Source organism: Drosophila novamexicana, unplaced genomic scaffold, assembly GCF_003285875.2.
Source record: "Drosophila novamexicana strain 15010-1031.04,08,12 unplaced genomic scaffold, DnovRS2.1 tig00000008-arrow-pilon, whole genome shotgun sequence".
Lineage (NCBI taxonomy): Eukaryota > Metazoa > Arthropoda > Insecta > Diptera > Drosophilidae > Drosophila > Drosophila novamexicana.
In genome coordinates, this window is record NW_020824765.1 from 2,163,431 (window position 1) to 2,175,883 (window position 12,453).

Consider the following 12,453-nt stretch of genomic DNA (forward strand, 5'->3'; position numbering starts at 1 on the left):
CTTAATGCCTGTAAAATGAGATTCACTAAAGCCGCTTACCCTGGTCTCGGCTGTGTGGAAGACCCTGTTGCAGTCGCAGCTGGACCGTAGCCAAAGTTCGTGTACCGCAAGCGATTCAATACGGAGCTACTGATTTACACAAAAGCCCCAGTCACAAGCACACAAACAAGGAGGAAAGGAGGAGCGACCGGGAGCCAACTCCAAGTCGAGACCCGATTCGAAGCTGCAGTCAACGACAGCGACATGATTGCACGTATAGTGGAACAAATTCATTGCATACGCGGGATCCCGGCCAGCACCTTGCCAATCAGCAAGCAAAACAACGGAGCAGGTTTGGGTTAAACAGACTCATATATGACCTGCCGGGTATAGGATTTGCGAGAGAGACATCTTACAAGAACTTAAGGTTCACTTGTTGGGAGACATGTTGGGAAAAATGGATCCAATGAAGACTGTAAAACAAACTGTAAGACTTAAATATTAATCTGAAGTTTTGATTGTTACACATATTTTGTATATTGTATTTTGTTACACGACAGAACAAAAATGCCTGGGTAATTATTTGTTGAACATTCCATCAGTAGAGGACTTGTTTCACGTCTTCTCAATAATTCACACAGACGCGTGGAAAATGAAAGACTAGGCAAACATTTAAGTTTCGTTCGTTCAGATTAAAAAGTTTTAAAGTTCAGCATTATCATGAAAGTGCATTGATAGGTTGACTTAAAATTCACCGATTCTAGTAAATCCGCTTTGCTGCGTGAAAATGGCGTTTCACGGTAGTGCGGGAAATTAAAATGTTCGAGCAGACTTTGAAATCCCCTATAATGAACGCAAATCTTCCAATATTCGTTAGTGAAAACTCCTTCTCAATTATCTGTGCCCACATCTGAAAGATTTCCTACTTCTCATCAGTTCGCATATGCCATGTTTAGGGTATTGCTGCTCGACAGAAGGCGACTCGAAAAGGAATTAAGTTGAAATGTTGATGGGTGTGGGGTAAATCGCTCTGGGGCTGTGCGGCTGCCACTGTTCTACGCTTAATGCGATGCGCTGCCCCCCCACCACGGCAGAGGCAACCAGTTGAGATTGCGGCTCATCTTCCTCTGCCATGCCCTAGCCCCTCTCTGTGCTCTTCCGCAGCACTGGCTATGGCCATGTCTTGGATCTTCTTCTTCTTCGTTGTTGCGATGAAATCAATAAATGTAAGCAACGACCGCACAGTTTTTGGGGCCATTCAAGCTTCGAGCATATGTTACGAACAAACACACACACACACACACACAGTCGCACACAACCCTATAGATATATGCACATAAACAATATCTATACGATCTGCAGCAATCCGGATGCTTGCATGTGTGTCACCTGGCCCAGGTTGTCCAGCTTCTATCTATTCGTACGTAATATGTAGGTAGATTAATTTTTAATTCAGGGTGGTCGCACATCGGACCCAGGCCCAGGTCCCAGTTCGGGGTCCCTGCCTGTTGGTGGCCCCAAAAAGTTTTCGCTTTCAAATTGCCGGATCGCCTTTTTGTACTTTGGGTGTGCTCGTGCCTCTCTCTTGGTTTTCTTAGCCAGCCCCTCTGCCCCTCTCCATAACTCTTGCTCTTTATTTCACGCTCTTTTGCTGGCTTTTTGCTCAAAAGTTTAAGTGGCCGTAATGTGTAAAGTGGGATTAAAATTCATCGTCGGCTACCGTTCGAGCCTTCGACCTGAAACTGTGGCCGTCACCTAAAAAAGGCTCTTTAAAATTGTTGTTGTTGTTGTTGTTGATTAATTAAGCGCATAATCATATTTACAGAAGCTCGAGGCGCACTTTGATTTATTTCATGAATCAGCACAAATTGTTGACGTTCTTTTTTTGCTCAAGTAATTCGCTTTGCGCACTTTGTTTTCCGACCAAAAATCGGAAGTAATTACGCGGATTGAAGACTTACTTTGGTAAACAGGGAACTTATCTGTCTTTAATCGGAAAATCGGAATATGTGTACTTATAATAATTTAATTATTGTAAAAGAGTATTAGGCAGTCAGTTGCACCCGATCTGAACCCCTTAACTTGCTCCTCTATATTCTCAACTCGAGTCTTTTCAAAAATCTATATAAAATTAAACTTTTTAATACAAATTGAAATCGATTTCAATTTTAGAAGTGCGGAAAATGGATGGAAAACGAGTAAAAGTATTTTTAGGCTACACTTTGCATTTCTTCTGAATATATGAAATATCTTTGGAAAACTCTCGCTTAATCTGGAAAGGGAGGGGAGGAGAAAGAGAGCGAGACACTATCTCTCACTAGAGGAGCTAAAAGAGAGAGTAAAAATGAAAGAATATCTGGCATCTGGCAAGAGGGAACATTGAAATGCTTAGGGAATGTTGTTGGGGCCCAATCTGCATAATCGCCAGCATCTATGGCCACGAAATGTTCGCTGGCAATCAACAGTCAGTTGTTGGCCCTTGGCTGAGGAGAAACAACCATTAACCATTAGGAGAAACCAAATTAATTCGTAGAAAAAGGTGTGAGAAAATTGACTTGTCTTCCGTTGCCGCCAGCAACACGAACGAACAGCGGGCCAAAATAATCAATTAGTTTCGCAGAATTGTTTCGGAAAACACAGATCGCGTTTACGAAATTACGGAAACTGGAAACTGTTGTAAGAAAAAAGAGAAGAGAAAAGACTGAGCTGGAGGAGGGGGAGGAGCAGCAGTTGAATGATGTCTTCTGTCAGCGTCTGCGACAACAGGTAGCGGTAGCTCTATATGCCAGATTAACGCTCGAAGCGATTTCTGGCTTTGATCTCGGCCGCACGGCCCTGTTCCCGGCCAGAGAAATTGACTTTTGCACTCGGCTAGGGTGCAAAATTTGCCGACACACACACACACACACACACACCAAACTGGGGCTGCTGCGAGGCTAACAAAATGGGATTAATGTAGTCTAGGGTCGGAGAGTGTAATTATGACAAAGTCGGTGCAGAAAGTGTGAGTCCCACAAGTAAGAGCATCAACAACAACAGCCCCTTTGATCTCTTTCATTTCCCATTTCCCAGCCCTATATGACTCAATTCGAGTCCTTTGCCTGGCTGCCGCCAACATGTGCAACACCTGAGCACAACAACTCGGCATTTATAATCTGCAGACAGTTGTGTAATTCTGGGACGGATCAGTTCGGCTCGGCCTGGTTCGGTTCGGGTTGCTCTGTTATGCACAGCTGGAATTCAATTTGGTGTACAACAATAAAATGTCTTATTTAGGTTCGGTTATTAATGATGAGTTATGAGTTCAGACCTCCTTCGGAGTCATCATCATCATCAGCATGGTGAACATCAAAGGGCAAGCAACATTGTGGCCACTCGATGCCTTCCTGGAAGGTACGACGGAATTGTCTTCAATTTATGGCCGCTTTTTTTTATATTTTTCCTCTTTGTTTAGCTAATTTAAAGCTGTGTGCTCATTAATGCTCATCAATAGCTTTATATATATATATTCTTGATCCGGAATTAAAAGCCGCGTTGATGTAGCCCGGATCAAGGCCGTCTTTCTTCAGAGTCGGCTAGGACGGATCATATTATATAGCTGGTGAGGAATTAATTGGTCGATCAGTTCTTGACTGAAAATAAGTTTTATTTTTATGATACCTCAACCAAAATTTGGCATTCATTAGATTTATCCTGTCAGCATCGGACTATCATATCATATGCCCAGTTCCCTATAGGATCTATAGGAACAATCGGTTAGAAATATTGCGTGCGAGAGCAAGAGCTTCTTGTTGATTAATGTTTTTTCCTATCTTAACTGTTTGAGAGACTATCAAATGCTCTTCGATGACACATTGATGTCATGTGGAACTAAAGGTCTATTTGAAAGGAGTTCCGATATGTTTGCAATTCTGAAAATTTGATTGCATTACGCTGGAAAAAAAGTGAAAAAAGAGAAGTTAAACATTTGTCACTTAACAATTTCTGATGAAAAACAACAACAACGACAACAACAAGTTCTTTGGTTAGTTGAACCAGCAACTGGTCTCCCACGCAAAGTATGCACAGTCAAAGAGATTTTGTGACAAGCGCAAATCATGAGAAGAGTGCCAGGCCAACAAACATTCGAATAGTCAAACAAACAAATAGGTGCTTCAAAGGTGCACGGGCTCATGACAATGGAGTTTCGAGTTTTCTTCTCTTTTTTCTTTGTATGGATGCGCAGCCACAATATATTAAGAAAACTGTCAAAGCTGAATGGAACTTAAGAGGCTTAGCGCACTCTTAACGTTTCTATTTCTTCTGCCAGTTTCTTTCATTTACCAAAAACACACACTTTTCTTCTGCTGTTGTGAAAATGAATACCTACCGCAGTTTGTCTACCATGCGTGTGCCTGGTCAAAGCCCGCATGGTTCGATGAAGTTATTAACTGGCCTTTGTGATAAATGGCCCAACAACGCAACACTTCCGGCGCGCTTTCAAGCTCGTAAACCAGCCAGTCCGGGCCAGAGATCGCTGGCAAAATTATATGGAAATTCGAGGGGCTGGGGGCGGCCCACGCAGGCGACCCGATCCCGACCCCGACCGAGGCTTATCAAACGTGCGACGCCGACGTGTGCGGCCCCTAGCTAGGGCTAGGACCAATTAAAATGTACCGGCGGGCGGTGAGCTAACAACTCAATACAATGTAAACAAATGATATACGGTCACAGTCCGGGTCTCAATTGAAATGTATTCGCTGCGCTCACCTTTCGGAGCAACGCGACAGCGACAGGCCGCACAGCTGGACACGGCCGGGCAGCGACCGATCTTGGTGGAAGTCCCAGTCCCAGGTCTCTAACAGAGACTGACTTTCCTGCGCAGTCGCTGCAAATCAATTTCAAAGAGATTTTCATTTGATTTGAGTTTGTCGAAAATGCAATAAAACTGGCCCCGGCCTGTGGTTGCCTCTTGGTGTGGTCTCTTCTCTCTCTCTCTCTCCTTCCCAGCCAGAGATGCTATCGGCTAGATATGTCGGGCCAAACAAGTTGAGTTGTCAACGCAACTCCGCGGGCAAGTGAAGTGTCGTTGAGTTATGGCCACGTTGCTTTTATGACTGGCACTCAAGCATTTGCCTAATTGATCGTATTAGGCATCGTCTAGTATAGACAGATCTGCCTGGCTATGATCGACGGATCTTAGCTTGGGCCATGAATTGAGAATGGGTTTTGGATTGGGCCTAGGACACGTTGATTGGACTGCGGACTTTACTGAACAGCTATCTAATAAAATATCGAATCGGCAACACAGCCGAGTCCAATATCAGAGTTTCAAGCCCAGGGCCGCGAATGCTTGCCAAGGTAAGCCCAACTCTCGAGCTCCGGCCACAAGCAATTGCTACTCTTATTACTTCACTTCACACCAATAAAAATACAACAAAAATAAACTGAACACGGGAGTGGAGTGTAGTGGAGTGGAGTGGAGTGGAGCGGGGGCCAAGCGACAGGCCACACCGAATACCTTAAAGCCGTAAATAAGCAACTCAATGAGTTGCAGAGCCATAAGCCGAACGCCAGCGCACGTGCCTCATAAACCACAGGGCGAGCGAGCCGAGACCACCCAGGCGTCGATTTGTGCAGTCATTCCACGAATTCTTGGCAAGCTCAGCAAAGGCCCGGACCCAGACTCAGACTCAGACCCAGTGATTGCGGCTTAGTTGTTGGAGCCTGCCTGGCGAATTCTACAAAAGTGTGCAGCAGGTAGACCATGGAGGCGGGTTGGCTGTGGGTCGGCTGGTTGTGGGGGGGGCAGGGCCAGACCATTTCACATTTCACCATCTTATGAGTAAGGCGAAACTTTTTTGTATGCTGAGGATGTCGTCGTCGTCACAATCGTTAGCTGCGTCATGGTTCTCGCTACGCAGCAGAGCGGGCGACCTGGGCGGAGGGGGGAGGAGCACGGCCTGAAGACCGCCTGGTTATTGTCAAAGTCCAAATTATGCATGCGTCTCTAAAGATATGTTAATGTCTGTTGGTTATGGCTGACACAGCGCCCACGCAGGCGCATTGTCACGGTCGATGGTCGACCAGGTCTCTCGCCTCTCGCCTGTCGTCGGCGGTTGGAGGTCGGTGGTCGTAATCGCAGCCGAAGCCACAACGATAACAACGACGACGACGTCGTCACAAAACGAAATTAATTTGACAACCAACGCAAAACGCATGCGCCGTCAACATTCCACAACGACACGTACCCTGCCCAGCTCCCTCCACCTGCCGCCCACACAGGCCGACCTGGAGCCGTATCTGCCGTATCGACGACAGACCCACTGACGTTCCACGGGCTTATCGCCTTACTTTTGTACCTATCTTAAGCCTGCTGTTGTTCTGCGCGTTGCGATCTGGCTCTGATTTTATTGTTCGCAGTCCCATTAACACATGCGACAGGGAGTGGGACTGGGTCTGCGCCTGGGTCTGGGAAATGGGTTATGCTTATGCGCTGAAATAAACTGATGACCGCCTTAGATTGAGAAAGGACGAATGAGCTGTCACTGGCACGGATCTGCAGTGGGCGAACAGTAGATATTATATATAGATATTATATGTTTCCCGATTAAAACTAGTTCAAATCGAAGGCCCCAAGTTGGACAGAAACCGAACCGTCTCAATCCCGGAATTGCAATTACAATTTTGCAGTGAACCTAAAACTAAACCCACATGCATCCAATATGAATGTGTTCAAATACCAATTTAAAAGGCCCTCGATGTTAAATTTTCTTATTTTGAGTAATCTGTGCACACTTTGCGAGTCTTGTGTATATAGCTCTTATACTTTTTGAGTTAGGTTCAAAAATCAAGTCTCAAAATTGATATACATATAATTATAAATCCAAAGCCTTACTGGGACAACTAGCTCTGTGAGAACTTGATCAAGCGTAGCCCCTCTATTCCCGCCGAGGCCCACCCACATGCCTCACTCAAAAGGGTCAATTAGGCAGCCAGGGGCCACCCACAAGGCACCTTCCATTTGAACAAACACACGGCCAATGAAGTGTGTCGCCACGCGTAGGTTGCCAAATGATAACCAGAGAACCATCGATCCGTCGACCCGTCGATCCGTCGAATTGGCTCAGCCATAACATCAACAACAAGGAACGCATACCTTTAGCTCGACGAACATTTAATACCCTTACAGATAGGCTATAGGAACTATATAATAGACAGTCTAATCTGATATGGCTTTGCATGTTACGATAAGATTTAGCTTCTAAAAGCTGAAATGGATAATGTTATTCGTGAGAAACAAAGCAATTTTTCAGACAAAAAAAACATTTGCCGAAATATTCGATATAGTTACGTATGATCGATAGCACATCGAACCACTTTTCGAATGTTTCCCTCTATATAGAATAGTAGTCGCATTTTAAAAAGATTTTCGTCATATGTCGAGAGCATAGTACAATTTGAAAAGACCAAAGTTGGTAAAAATATATTCGAGAAAAAAACAGTTTTTATGACTTTTCAGCCCCATGGCAGCTATATGATTTGGTGGTCCGATGTGGCCGACATACGAACTACCTACACTCGAAAAAATGTTTCTTGATTTTACAAAAACTTTTCTCATATTTAGAAAAATCATTGCCAACACACACATAAGCAGACACACATATTATCGCAAGATAGATTGTAAATAAAAATTGAAAAAAAAATATTTAGAAGAACGGCATTATGGCGATTTTCTAAAATGTAGGAAGCATTTTTGTTAAGTGTACATGTATATACTTTATGGGGGCACATCTGCTTCGTGCGTTACACTTTTCATGACAATATCGAGATACTCTCTCTCACTCTAAGAGTAACACAACAACAACAAGAAGAGGCACAAGCGGAGCGCATGACAGGACCACACAAGACGAAAACGCTGAAAAAGCCACACACAGACGGGCAAAAGACAACCACTGAGCGGCGACTCGACGGTTGATTACATGAACAAACGAAGCGAAGCAGCCGGCAACGGGAACGGGAATGGGAACGGGAGCGGGAACGGGAACGGGAGCGGGAGCGGGAACGGGCGACTGTTGGATGCAGTCGATCTGCGTAACCGCAAAGCCGACGCCAAGATAACGAGTAAAAAAAGAACCAACCACAAACAAATTTACCAGGGCGGAGAGCAGGGGCAGCAGGGGAGAGGGAGAGGCAGGCAGGGTATCATTGGCGGCGACTTGGGCGAGCCAGAGCCACACGTATTACCGGTGGCAAATAGTAATTATTACATTAAATGCACCGCAATAAAGCAACAACAACAACAACAACAACAACAACAACAACAACAACAACAACAACTGCAACAGGCTCGGCCATAAAAATTGCAACGATGCACGACCCCAGCCCCCTACTCCTCCTCCTCCCTTCCAGCAAGTAGCCTTCTAAGCGAATGCAGTTAAAAGTTTAAGTGGTGTAGCGAGTGGTTCGTCGGATGCAGCGGGTCCGGCAATGTTAATGGCGTTATAGGCCAATGACAAATGCAATTGCCTAGCGATGCGGATTGCAATGCCGGCTTCAGGGACAGCGACTGCGACTGCGTCTGAGAGGGGGGTGGAGGGGGCCCCAGCTGCGGTGCACTATAAATTAAGACATTATGCGATTAAAAACAAACTGGCTGTCGTTAAAGTCGCCGTGGCGAAGGGGTGTCAGCTGGAAGGTGGAAGGTAGGGGGGAGGGGGACAGCTCTGGAGGCCAGCCAAGAGGCACGAGTGAAACATTTTTTGGCTAGCTGCAGCCGATTGTGAAGCTGAATGTGGGCTAGTCAGAGTCTGCAATAGGCCACATTTCGCCAGACAGATCATTCACATGAGCATATGGAGGGTTTATGAATTCATTTTGTATTTATTAAATACCTAATTAAAACTGGTCGGGTGTTACCCCTGCGCAATTCTCTATTCACAGAAAGAGCGACCTTTGGAGGAGCAAAAAATATTTAATTGCAATTAAAATCTGTTCATCCATCCACTAATATTCGTCTAATATAGAGCCACAAGTTTATGTATACCAATTTGCAGTCTCTAATGAAAAAATCTGCGGCCAAATGGACAAAACTTATATACTGCATAAGAAGTAACCGTTCTCTAGTCAGAAAAGCTGGACATATCATTCATATTCCACTTGCATATTTTAAAAACATTATGCAATGTACTTTGAAAAATAAAGTTTACTAAACTTTCGAGTTATTTGCATATACATATGTGATTTTTCTTAATATAACCAATTTCTTGGTTATAATAAATAAAGAGCAGATCAATGAATCTGTAACGAACCATAATCCATTTAAAACTTAAAAATTAAATAAATTATTTTAACTATTGAATCATATTGTATAATACTCGTGGCCCTAGAATTGCTCAAAGATATAATATTAACTCGGAACTGTAGGAAGCTTTACTTTCACATACAGACAGAACAGTTTTTGGACAATCTGTGTATCTACATATCTTGATCTCCCCTCGAAGCCCTTGTTTTTTACGCTTCGTAAGGCAACCCCAGCGACTCCTCAAACGCAATTCGTTGTGGTCCTTTCCAGACGCGGGTAACAGCTGCTCCCATCCCCATCTCAAACTAGATCAGTTGCCTGCATGTGAATGATATCCGAAAACAAGGCAACGTTGAAAAAGTTGCCGCGCTCTAGGCAGGCAGGCAGGCAGGCAGCTCGCTTCAGCAACAGCAACAACAACAACAACAACTACAAGAACAGCAACAACAATAACCCGACGCTGCCGCAACTGAAACGGCAAATGAAGCTCTCAACCGCCACGTTGGTGGTCCAATGGCAGCTGCGCCGCTGCCGCCACACAGGCACAGCATTTGATTGCCCAAGTACACATGTCAGTGTGTGCCCCTCGCTCGCGCTCTCTCTCTCTCTCCCTCTCTCTCTCTCTCTGGTTTTGGAGCATTGGAGCTGCGTTACGCTGCAGGCGAATTGAGCAAAACAAAATGCAAGTCATTGAGAGCAAAAACATGAGAGTCATGCACTGCGATGCCAGAGATGAGCACGACAACACGATTAAGCCCGTGCACAGAACTAAAAGCACGCTATGAAATGATATGCATTATATTTATATATATGCAACAATTAACAATTAAATTTTAAAACTAATGTAGCAAAGTATGATGCATTTAATGTATTTTACTCTAATTGCAAACCAAAGTTTCTTGTATCGCTTATGTTATTCAAATTCGTGTAATGCCCGGCACGACTCTTGGCCATCACTAGTTTTCAATGTACTGAGCAAAAAATGGCGCAATCTGCAGAGAGCGCGACGTAAATGGATAAAGCTAAAATATGCGGCCCGCGAGACGGCGGCAAAAATGCCGCCCATGTCGCCAAAATGCGCCACACGCAATCCAACACAGAAACGGGCACAAACAACAACTTCTCCCCTTTGACTTGCTGCTGCAGCTCGGAATAAGAGAGTCAGTGGCAGCGAGAGAGAGAGAGAGAGAGAGGCAAAAAGAGCGCACAAGTGCTTGGTGCAGGCGCACTCAGCACAGGCAAGAGCAAAAGCACAGCAGCCATTCATGTTGATGTAACGTTAGCCAGGTGAGCGGCAGCGATATTATGGTGCAGCAGGGGGCAAAAGGGGGGGCAGCTACGTGTGCTGCTCGTCATCAAAAGCTGTTTGTTGTTGCTGTTGTTGCTGGTTGTTTGATTATAATAGCGGCTTGCGGTGGGTCTCGCCAATGACGTTGCATTCGAATTTGAATGCGACTTCGATTCCGACTGCGATTCGAACGCTAATTTTCTGATCACTGTTTCTATACCCTTACACAGGGTATAATAATTCTGACACTTAATGTGTAACGCATGCAAGAGGACCATAAGATAATATTAATAATAAGTAAGTTAATGTAGTTAAGCCTGGCCATTTATTAATTTTATTAATATAAGTAAAATATTATACATATCGCATTAATATGCAATATGTTACATGCAGGAAAATTTGATTTAAATTTGAGTTTTTTTTATGTAAATCTTTTTTTTAACATGTCTTTAGCAAATTATATTTGGCAACAACTTTTTAAGATAAAATATCTTGTACTTCGAATTTACATAATCATGTCGGAAAGGGTATTTTATGCTCGGCACTCCAGTGATAAATCAAATATACATATAAACAGTTATCTCTATTGATCAGATAATATGCAATTTCATTCATGAATTATAATACTAAAATTACCATGATTTTGAACTATTAATACATACATACATACATACATATATCATATGAATATACATTTATTATTTTTACCCGCTTTGGTAGCATGTTAGGAGCCCTGGTTGCTCGCCAAATTGGAGCCGATGCGAGAAAAACAATCATTTTTTCAGCGGGCTCGCAAAACAACAACTTGTGTGGTCCTCACACACACACACACACACACACACACACATACATACATATATACTACTGCATAGGAACACACGACAAGGCGCGGGGAGCTGACATATCCTGCTCATAATTTAGTATTAAAAACATGCAAAAACAGACATCAAGCCCATGTGGCAGACACAAAAAGCAGCAAACAAATTTGCCAACAATTCACAGCCTGCAAAGAACACAAAACGCAAACACACACACAGAAGTAAAGCCTGCCGCGCACGCGCTTCACGTACATAAACACTTATACAATAATAAAAGCTCGGCTAGCGTCGACGCGTCGCGACGTCTCGTCGCTGCTCGCACAGCTGAAGGCCGCCATCAAGCAGAAGAGCGGGCAGAGGGAGAGGCCGGCAGCGGGAGAGCATCGGGACTGGGGACCACCCACAATGCCGGCAGCCGCTTTTAATGAAGCAACAACAACATTTTATTTGGGTGGTCGCTGCAATAAAAATAACAACAACATGAATAACGCCAGCGGGCGCAGTCGTGTGTGGTCGAAGCTAAAGCAACAACAACAAAATTAGCCAGCACAATCGCAAGCTTGTTTAAACAATGTGCTGCTGGCCCGTAAGGTTTGACATGCATGTGCATAAAACTTTAGCAGAAACTGTTAATCAGCAACAGTTCCTAACGGTCATTCGATTTGATTGCATTTCATATTAACTTTGAGTTTTGCTGATTTTTAATTCTTATCAGCACAATAATCGAACCTTATCATTAGTAATTTTTAAAAAGTATTATAATTATTGAAGATTAGTGTAAAATAATATAGCAATTTGGCCTAAATTGTTTGATTGACAGTGTCCTGTGATAATATAATTAGATACCCTATCTATAAGCAAGATGACACATTAAGTTAATGTGTTTGATTATGCTTGTCGGGATTAGTTACCAAATTTAGGGACACAAACAATTACTTGTTTTTAGTAGAATGATTTTGATACACTTATTCTGCCCTTTTACAGATGTAGGGTATTCGATCATTTCCTATGGTATATGCGCATACACACACAAGTCTGAACTGTTCTCAAAGCTATCAAACTGTTAACCGTGAGTACACTGTAGC